The sequence below is a fragment of the Trachymyrmex septentrionalis genome, unplaced genomic scaffold, assembly GCF_001594115.1.
Source record: "Trachymyrmex septentrionalis isolate Tsep2-gDNA-1 unplaced genomic scaffold, Tsep1.0 scaffold81, whole genome shotgun sequence".
NCBI lineage: Eukaryota > Metazoa > Arthropoda > Insecta > Hymenoptera > Formicidae > Trachymyrmex > Trachymyrmex septentrionalis.
The window spans coordinates 831,876-842,967 of record NW_017305997.1 but is presented as its reverse complement, the minus strand read 5'-3'; the positions used below and the strand labels follow the sequence as shown (position 1 = coordinate 842,967).

Genomic DNA, 11,092 nt, shown 5'->3' with positions numbered 1-11,092 from the left:
AGAGAGAGAGAGAGAGAGAGAGAGAGAGAGAGAGAGAAAGATTATCCGTAATTTAATAAAGTCGAATAAGTCATTAAAACATAACTCAAATCAATTGAACAAAAAACTTACGTATAAAATATTAACGATGATCTGTGAGATTATACTTTCTAGATCCATTATACCAAGATCTATTTAAAAAGATTTGACATTTCCATGTTTTACTTCTCTAATTTATTGTATAAAATATGTACATGTATTGTATTTATTTATTACCATGTTATATATGTATATTTTGTACTTATTTATCACTATGATTTATATCTATGACTACGACAATCGATCTTGACCTCTCATATACTCTCTGAATATCTTTGTGCTAACATGTCTTATCTCACAGATCATCGTTAACATTTTACACGTAAGTTTTTTGTTCAATTGATTCGAGTTATGTTATAATGTGACTTATTCGGCTTTATTCAATTACAGAAATTAATCTGAAATGTAAGATTTGAGTATTTTGTTAGATACGACAGCATTATTATCATTTTATGAATATATGTTAGCGATACTCCAATTTGCTTTACATTGCATCTTTTATATTAAATTTATACGTTACCGAGATTTTATTTTTACACTGATAAAGACCCAATCAAAAGGAATTGAAACGTTCGTCAATTTTTCTCAAGAATAAAGTATACGATTTTACACACGTGTAACCTGTTGGCCCGCAATGACTGATTTATTATACATCTATCCTTGGATTTATTCGTTGGTGTCTGTATCAAGTTGATAGTTATTTAAATAAAGCCTGTTTCCGATCGAAGATACAGATGGCAACAAAATTCAGGACAAGGTAATACAGGGAGTGGGGGGAAAAAAAGGAAGGGGATCGAGTGTCTCTAGAGTCTAGATTCGCAATCGCTCTTCGGTCAAGGCACGATCATCGCGTGGGATAGAACCTGCTGACGCGTTTCGAGAACCTTTTATCCGGTGTGAAACGCGTCTTCTATCCTTCGTGTCTGTCAGGAGTTGGTTCAAGCGAGGAGGGGTCAAACTAAGCGTGTGTATGCGCACATACTCGACCACCTCGGCCGCGGCTCTTGACAGAATTGACATGTTTGGAACTCGTCTGCTCCGCTTGCGGATTCGCCGGACCTCGACACGACAATACACTCTTCTCGAAACCGAAAGTCCCAGTGCGAGTGCCGCCAGGCATTGTGCAAACTTTCCAGGTTTCTCGGAGTATCGATCATAGCTTGCGCCCGATACCTGTCGTTCGTGTCGTTAATCGAATTCGCCAAGAACAATGGTGGATTTTATAGTTCAAGGGGCCTCAAATGGAGCATTATTTAAGGACGTTATGTCGCTTAAATGGTTCAAGTCTCCCTTTGAACCTTAACGTGCTCTAACGCGAGTGCTTAACGTGAGTTAATGTCCTCTGTGCTACGATATCGTTGACTGAAATCTAAGAGTATCGAGACCCCCTGTACCTTGTTTTTCGGAACACGCGCGGGAACCAAAGCGTTACTATGGCTACTATTACGATTCCATTTCATCCCCTGGTGGCACGAGTTCTGATCGAAGGTTGCCAGGTGCGTGCGAATTCACATTTTACCTCGATTATAGATTCGACTAGCGGGGTAACCCTGGGGATAGGTTGCGGATGAAATGGGAGGCGAGGGTAGTCAGCCGGAGAAACAGTTCTCAGAATGCGAACGGGTTGTCGCCGCGCCGGAGATGCGAGGGTGAGGATTTTGCAGAAATGGTCTTGACAATAACCCGCTGCTTTCCGACCCGTTTGCCTAATAAACCGACAAACGTGAATGAACGGCTGGTCGAAGAGGAATTCGAGGGATCGTTTGCAACCGCAGAATCAGAGAGAGGAAAAGTATAGGGCGGAGCACCGTTGCGGAACGTAATTGCGTAAAAGTGTAGCAATGTGAAAATTCAAGAGAGCAACGAAGGTTGAAATAGAAATATCAGTCGGTCTAGGCGGAGCGGCGTGCAAAGAGTGGAAAAGCAGCGGAAGAGGAGTAGGGTTTCGTTGACAAAGTAAGTATAACATAGGTATGACGAAGCAAAGGGAGAAAAAGAAAGGGAGCAAAAAGAGAGCCCAAAAGAGAAACGTAAGAGAGGGTGAAAGCGGAGATGAAATGGGGCAAAGCGTGGCTGGTGCGCGGCGCACCGCCACGTCACGCCCTTCTCATTAATCAACCCTCTCTCGGGCGTCTCTGTCTCTATTTCTCTCCCTTTCTACTCCTCTATCTTATCGTATCTATTCTCGCTGTCACACTTACATGATCGTTTACTTCGCGGAATTTGATTATCGCATATTTTAATCTAGATAATAGGGGCCTACGGCGCTTAAGAAAATGTGTAAGGGCGGCGGGTGACACTTTGATCAGTCGATCGATACGCGCGTTCATCAATTTAGTATTATACTGAAAGTATAATACTAGAGCTGTTAATTTGGAACATAAATTAAATATTAATACGCCAAAAAATTCGTGAAAATATCCGTTAACATGAAATTTGATGATTCAACAGCGACAAGAGATCGCCTACACTTCGTAAACAGTTCTATTAGTATAACAACATATAACAGTTCAATTTAGTTAAAGGCTCATTAGGTTAATGCATCGCCATCATGCAGTTGTACTAGATTTGGATCAGATTTACTCCTCGTGGATCACGTATCAGAAGCACGAAGTGGAAACATCATTCTGGCTTTCTCTCGCACTCCCTTCCTCCTCGTCCGTCTGTCGCCTTTCTTAGTTAGTAAGAACATGAACGCCTTGATAGTTCCTCAGAGCGAACTATGAACTTGCTTAATTGGTAGCACGATATCCTCTCCTTACAATTGATCAAGTTGTACAGAATCATAGCGCGCCGCTCAGAGAGTCATTCCGTCAAAATGGATCGGATATCTACAATATACGATTCTACCTATAATAATAGAGGTCCATTTTCAGAAAATATTTTCGTCGTTTACTTTCATACGTACACATAAAAGATCCAATATTTCGTCGTTATTGGATAGGAAAAATTGGGCATCTATTTTTAAATTCAAAATTGATTTTATATGACACGTCACTTAATCCTTTTTTATCAGATAAATTGAAATTGAAATAATTCACAAAAGAGATCAATACAATAAAACGATATTGTATCGCTCTCCGCGCAAGTTAAATATCATGCTTAAATATAACGCTGAAAATTGAGATAAAATGCAAATAAAAAATGTTCTAACTCATCGGAGAAAAATATTTGGATTGTGAAGCGATATTTGTTACAAGTCGACAATGTCAAAGTCAAGTTGCGCAAAATGGTGTTGGCATTTGTAATGCTGGCGCAGCGTCGCAGCAGCGATATAAAATAGGGGATTGGTCGGAAAGCGAATTATTGCGCGACCGCCGCCGCACCAGTTGACAGCTCTCTCACAGTTCATGTTCGATATTGCAACAGTCATGGCTCGACCTCAATAATAATAAGCATTTCAATTGGTCCTTTGCACGATTCAATTGTTTATTTCGACGTTTTCACACACATACGTGAACATCTACTGCGTTTGACAGATACGTTACTTTTACAGATGCGACACAGTACTGGCACGTGATATTTTTGCCGTAATATTATTTATGTTAAAAAATTATTAAATAATAATAAATTATATATTAAATTATATTAATGATTTATTTAAAAAAATTAGAAAGAGGAAGAGGAAGAAAGAAATTGTTTCAGTTCTCCAAAGCAGATTTTCGTTTCATACTCTTATGCGAAAAGATTATCGAAAAGAGCTATCGGTTTTAGCTTACCCGTTATCGATTTTATCAGAGTGACTACGAAATCCATCGTTCGCGATAAAGCCCGCGTACCGCGCGCACATTAAAATATCCTCGTCGACAAGCGTATCGGCGTCAGAAACGATGGTGGTAGCGCAGATAAAGACCGAGTGAGGCAGGCGACAAAAAAAAAAAAGGTCAAAAAAGGAGGAGAGAGAGACAGGGAAACAAAAAGAAAACGCGGAGAATTTTCACTGCTTCGCCGCGGCCGGACCGTGCGGCGCGAGCGAGAGAAGAGAATGAAAGAGGATGAATAAAGCCTGAAATAAATTGCGTTATCTTTTCGTTCCACGCGTACGGCTACCGTCGCTACACTCGGCGCAGCGTGCTGCTGCAGTCACCACCGCCCGCCCATCGTCGACCCCCTAATACCTTTCCTGCACGCGCGGGGTGGGAGGCAGTCATTTTTAGAGGGCTCTTCAGGGCTTTTCTATGGCGCGTTCTCGACGGGACTTGGACTTGGATGGTATATGAAAGAATCCGCTCGACAGATTTACTCTTTCTCTCTCTCTCTCTCTCTCTCTCTCTTTACTTTTCTCTTTCTCTCTGTCTATCTGACTGCCCCTCGAGAACTTTCCTTTCTTATTGACCCCCACCTGTCCTTCGCCTGTGCGAATCCCTGATTCATTTGGCTCCGGGATTTCCCTTCTTTGCTCTGGTCTCGTGCTCTCGAAATCTTTCATCGTTGCTGCTAAATCTCCTAACAAGCATAGGATCGTGGACTCATAGCACTCGACGGACAGATTGTAAACGTACAACTTTCGTAAAACTAATATCATAGTTCCGTTCCTCTCGTTTCTATGAGCTAAAATAGTAGTTTAATATTTCAAAGTAAAACTCGAAGCTGGAGCACAAATATCATACGCAATCGTTCACGCAAATCTCCATCAATGTCTAATAAATTCACAATAAGTCGATCATTAGATTCAATGCCTCGTATACGTCATTTTTATGCTCTATTTGCATGCAAAGTTCAAATGCCAAGTGTTGGATTGAAGCATTTAAATTATCTTTCCCGCAATCTAATTAAATCTCTTTTCGCCTCTACCGCTATACTGCGGATGGTGCAGATATTTATCAGAAAAACGTTTTAGCAGAAAAAGGCATGAGAACGGAGAAAGGGTAGGCCGGTCTATTATTTTTAGAATTTCTTATATCACTAATCAAGGTTTCTTAGATCACTCATCAAGATTCAAACTTAATAAAATGCGAAGGTATGTCAAGAGAATTGGTATACAGAGAATGGTAGAAAAGAGACAGAAAGAGAAAGGACAAGCGCGGAAAAGAGAGAGAGGAGAGGAGAGAGAGAGAGAGAGAACGAGTTAGCCCGCGATCGGATCTGCAGACTTGCGTTTATCATCGTCGGCGAATCTACTTCGGGGGCTGTAATCACCTCCCCCTCCACCGCTGCCGTTCCTCGCTAATAACGAGTTACAACCCTTCCGCCGTCGGGCGAGGCCGACAGGGTGAAGGCAGAGAGGAAGCGAGGGCGGCCACCTCGATCTGAGTCGCGAGGGTGGGAGTAATTGCCAACGTAATCACACACGTTGCACAAACCGTTGCCCTACCCCCTTTCGCGCACAGAACTCGTTCGCACAGAACTGACCACCCCTCACGACGCGCATCCCCATAGTGGAGAGATCCGTTTTTGAGGATGATCAGATAGACGACCTCCACAAAATGTCCCGCGGCTACTAATCCTCCCCCGTTTTCGGCAGCGTTGAGAGGGAGGACGCGCGCGGATTTTTCGCACTGCAGAGGCACGAAAAATGTTTCTAACGCAGTAAATTTTCACTTATCTCAGAGAAAACAACGCGGCGGCGAGATATATTTTCTCCGCAAACGTATTCACACACCAAAAATATTAGGGTATAAAAGTTAATACCGTTTCTATTAACTCTCATACAATTCTAGATAGAGATTGAAACAAGCTAATGGATGGGACGATGACGATAATGATGCTGCGAATTAAGAATGTAATCAATTTTCTTTAATGAAGATGCATCGCAATATATAAAATGTAACATATAATTATGATAATAATTCATCTCATTTCCATATCACTTTGCGAATAAACGCGGATGGGAAAATTGACACTTTATTTGATACAATATACGAAGCGTATCATGATATAATTGCAAATGTTCAAACAAAATGTTTTGAATGCATGTTTTGCTGTCATGATAGTTCGCATAATTTAAACATCTAAACTAACTTGTATCATGCGACAATATAATCAAATATTAATAATTGTCATCCCTTTACAAAGCGATTTTATGTTATCGAAAACAACTTTAATCCGGTTTTATTGAACGCTGAATAAATGTAAAAGGTAATTGATTCGTAACGCTCGAAAGAATTTGTCAACCATTAAGTAATAAAATAAAACAAAATAGAATAGACGTCAATCAACAGAATAAAAGATAAGTCAACGTAATATTGTAATCAAAATTAATTTATTTTTAATTCTTTTTGAGGGGTTTGGCCCTCCAGGTTTGGTCAGCGTAAACACGTGAGTGCACGTAATTGAAGCGAGTCATGTTGTAAACGCAAAATCAATCGGCGGATAATGTTAATTCTCTTATGTAAAGCGGAGTGAACAAAGCGATAACGATCTTTCGAGTGCGATAGAACCACCGATCCGCAGGGGAGCCGCAGGCGAAGAACTCAATTGCGAAGTTCAACAAAAGCAATCGAGAGCTGATGATGTTCCAACAATCACTATCCAGCTAGATCAAAAACAAATATTGTTGCTGCTATCTGTCTTATTCCACGATGCGCTCATTTATATTAAATTTTATAATAAATTAGTCATTTTTGCAACTGCGATCAAACATTAACGCCCCCCGAGTCCCAGAAAGCGATCAAACATTAACGCTCCCGAATCCCAGAAAGCGATCGAACATTAATGCTCCCGCGAAGCCCAGAAAGCGATATTTATATTCCAATCAAACAAATTTTACAACATGCACATTCGTAAAAACATGCAACAAATAACGTTATTTTTTAAACGCGGTACATACAATACAAACTATTTCAAGCGTTCTTATTGCAGTGTACACAACTACACGTGCTACAATATAAGCCGTGTTTCATCGCTTTTTTTTTTAACGCAACTGGAACAACTCTACATTTTATATTTCATTCCGCAAATTTAAAGTCGTACATAGAAAGCCCCTGTTGTCGGTATAGCAAATTCTACTGTCCGCTTAAGCGGTAGAAATATTATACCCGAGCAGAATAACATGATAATAAACTATGCGTGTCTAATAATACTTTTTATTACAAAGTTGCAAATAAACCAATATTAAGTGAATGCTTTACGAAATAATTACCATTCGATGTTAATTTTAACATGAAGGCATAATCAACGCACAAATGTTTCATGTCTTATTTATTAAAAACGTTTCATTGATTAAAAATGTAAAATTTATTGTCTCTGCACGCGAGGACATGTACCGCGGATAATTGTAAAGTACGATCAATGCCGCAATAATGGGGTTATTATGTTATTGTACTATCGCACGAGTTTCTGTTGCGTATATCACTTGAATATGTAATGCAACTTCAAGCAGATTGCAAGCTCGAAGGGGTGATCAAACATCGAGTAATTGTAATCCCTTTATAAAACGATTCCAATAGCCGATTATTACTGCAGCAAACCCACTCCGCGGAACATTTCAAAGAGCTACGATTCAAAGAGCTTTATTTAAATTTCAAAGTGTCGTGAAATATAAATATAGCGATAGAGCAATCAGTCGGTGCCGGTTTATGCCAACGTAGACTAACTTTATTGACATTTGCGAAAATGCGCGCACAGGACTTAGCTGTTACAAACGGAACAGAATCATGTCCATTCGCGACAATCGCAATCGTTCGACAGTTACTATGCAGTTGTATGTACAGTTGGTTTAACATCAACGTTTAATTCAACTGTTCATCCGAGATCTGCTCTCGTGTATCGACGGTATATCGATCTTAATGGTATGTCCTAACTCTTGCCATGGGGCAATCAAACACTGCGTGATTTTAATCCCTTTGCAAAGCAACCCCATCGGTGGGCACGATTTGCCACCGGTCGACGGAGCACGAGGTCCGGATCAGTTTCTCCCGCGCGTGCGGCAGCTGCGTTAGACATACCTTGAAAATCCATCGCGGCGGCGCTGCCGCCGGATTAGGCGGATTCCAATTTCGGAGGCCAGTGGAGCCCGTGGCAAATTGCATCCCAACGAATTATACCGCGGATCGCGCCACAACCGGCGACGACGCTCGCGATCGCTCGGATTGCTGTGTAACGCGCCCTAAGCAGATTGCAATGCCCTGGGTAGGGGTTAATCAAACATCGGATAATTGTAATCCCCTTATAAAGCGATCCTAACGGCGACGTTGGGAGTTCGCCAGCGGCTTCGCTCGAACTGAGGAGCAGCCGCAGGGTGGAGCACTTGATTGACAGTACGAGAGCGGCATGAACAGTGGGCTAATGAAACATCAGTATGCACACACAATACTAACCCGACCAGGACCACACGCTGCTTGCTATTACATCACCGTGTTTACACGTCGCCATCCAAGACCAGGACGGCTTCGCGAGAGCGGATGAGGGGGGGAGGGGGCGGTGACGAATGTTGCGGGCGCAATCTGCATCGGACAGGTTGTCGCCCTTTACATGACCATAGGGGGGGGGGGGACCCCACTAGAAGGAGCAAAAGGTGCCTCCCCTCCTCTCGTCTCTTTCGTCCGATTTGCGCGTCGCGTCGCGTCGAGTACCTCGTGCACTTTACGTATTTTGCATACGAAACGCATGCGGACGTTAAACCGACGACCATCCGCGCGCTGGATTATATTGCAGGAACGGACGAGTTGGATGTTTCCAACAACAGCGCGCAATGACTATCGGACGGGAGCAGCGCGGAGATTGCCTTTTGTCCGCGCGCGGACCGGAAGTGGTTTGGTTCGCCGAAGGAATGCCTTTGCTTTCGCGGTTTCGCTACAATTACAGCTTCGCCGAAACTCAGAACTCACGATGATATTAACGGTATACCGGTGCACTTTACGTCAATATCGAAACTGCTAGACTTTGGTTCGATAGCGGTAGGGGATAGAATGACGTGGTAACCGTCGTATAATTAACGGTAATGGAGTAAATCTCCCGTTATTGCAGACCATCATCAATTATTGTTCGATGCTGACGCGCGCTCCGTTTGGCTTTGAAATCATTTCTATCCCCTAAATATTAAATCCGCGTACGGATAATTCCATCTCAGAGGGATAGAGAACATTTCGTGATATCATGTGATATCAACAAAGAATAACTATCATTCCTATCTCCCCTCGGGGGGAGATCACATTTTATTTTCTATATCTTCCTACATTGATTTTTAACCTCAAACCGACAGAACATTGATTGACTCTTTCCGACGGCGGATATTTTTTTCCTCCTTTCGAGAGAGCCTTTGCGGTGGTGGGATTTGGAGAATCGTCGATCGCGCGCAAAGCGGCCACTTCCGGAATTATTATCATCATTATCATATATATTGGCTTTGCGTTCGTGCAGCCACACGCTAACGCATTTGATTTAGCGCTAATAAATAACCATTATTGTACCCAACGCCGTGTCGGCCCGCCGGAGTCGCGTATGCTGGTACCGGAGGGCGGGCGGGCGCGGGTCGCCCCCGCGGTTCCCGAGGGAGAGAAAATAGAATCGACGACGTAGTTTCCATTATTGCGCCCGATAAGGGGATGGGCCCACGAGGGCTGGGTGGAAACGTGCGCACGTACGCGCGGATAGGGTTGATCGCACCGCGATAATAACCCGCCAGAAGCGCACCAGATGGCCCGGGCCGCCCAGATCGTCTGCAGAAGTTACCCGATCTCGTTTCACGTTTGGATTTCTAGGAGAGAACATGAAACTGCGCGAGGAAATAACGAGATTCTCGTTCGATCACGATGACGAAATCTAATTCATGACGATCGTACTGTACGGATTTTCTCAAATATAAATACTGAAAATTCAGATAAATCTCTCGACAGGAGATGAGAACCGAAATTTATTTCTATGGATTATAGTTGGTACTTGGATGATGGGCAATGATAATCGGTAATTGGCGATTTAAACGCGGCTCATATCGTTTCGTGGCAATATGCACGCGAATTATCAGTAAATTATTCGCCGACGATATGCGCTTACGCTATTAAAATACTCATGATTTATTCATCCCTAGATTATCGTACAAACCACCAAAAACTCGAAATCGTGTGCATAACTCTCCTCTCTATCGTAGATGATATTTCAATCGGCGGCGGAGTTAATTCCATTTGTTCTCTCGCTTCGCCAAGCGATCTGTTGTGTTTCGCTTAAAATAACTACCTGAAATACATGCAAATGTAACGGAGCCGCTTTAAGTGCGCAAACGTACGAGGGCTAATATTAACACATGACTGGCATCGTTACAATATTTTGCCAATTTCACGTAGGGAAGCGGCTAGCGGCCGTCGACAGGATTTACAATGGCAGCGGTGTAGTCAACGATATTCAAGCAGCTCGTTTGCGGACGATCGCAGCCGCAGCATTAGACGGTTGATAATCCTCGGCCGAGGATCCCGATGTCCGACAGTGTCCGTGTCTCGACCTTGTGCAAACCACGAACGGTTCGTCGTTGTGACGTCACGCGGAATCAGATCGGTATGGCGGCTTCCGCCGCACACATCTGCAGGGATATCCTATAACCGGTAAATCTGACGCCGACGAACGGCACTACGATGTAGAACATCTGTTACCTCGGCCCTGCGGAATGTTTGCGGTGAGTACGAACGTCCGAACTCGACCAGGACTTTGAACCGCCACCGCGCGTCTCGCCTCATCGTCCAACGAGGTCAGCCACAAGATGCAATCCGTGTACGGAGGATCGTTCGCTGGGATTAAATAGCAATCGCAATATTGCATTAACAGACCGCGTATATAAACAGTTCACAGATGGAACCGCCGGGAATGTATTATATATGCCTGCAGTTTGAAATTAGAATCATAAAATGCATCTCATAACAGCGAAAGCTACATTTACGTTTCTTATCTCTAAGTCGATTTTCATTGTTTTCTCAATTTCTTCAAGAAATGGTGAAAAGTAACACGTCAGCGGAATTAGAAATCTTTCGAATATATATCTATAGTCTAAAACGAATACGCGATATGCAAAGGAGTGAAACCGTTGCCTCAATTCGAAGAAATAGAGGAAAAATGACGTTTTAGCCAAATTAGACATTTTTTTGGA

The 11,092-nt window shown here is 42.8% G+C and overlaps 1 protein-coding gene and 1 long non-coding RNA gene across 4 annotated transcripts in view; one reads left to right on the top strand and one right to left on the bottom strand.

Annotated features, from left to right (window-relative positions):
- LOC108754863 (semaphorin-2A) overlaps window positions 1–11,092 on the bottom strand; it is a 361,619-nt gene that overhangs the window by 44,565 nt on the left and 305,962 nt on the right. The gene's annotated exons all lie outside the window — the stretch shown is intronic.
- Window positions 10,316–11,092, top strand: part of LOC108754866 — an 8,973-nt gene continuing 8,196 nt past the window's right edge. Inside the window, exon 1 of the long non-coding RNA XR_001939737.1 lies at window positions 10,316–10,624. This is a non-coding gene — a long non-coding RNA (uncharacterized LOC108754866). The remainder of the gene's footprint in view (window positions 10,625–11,092) is intronic.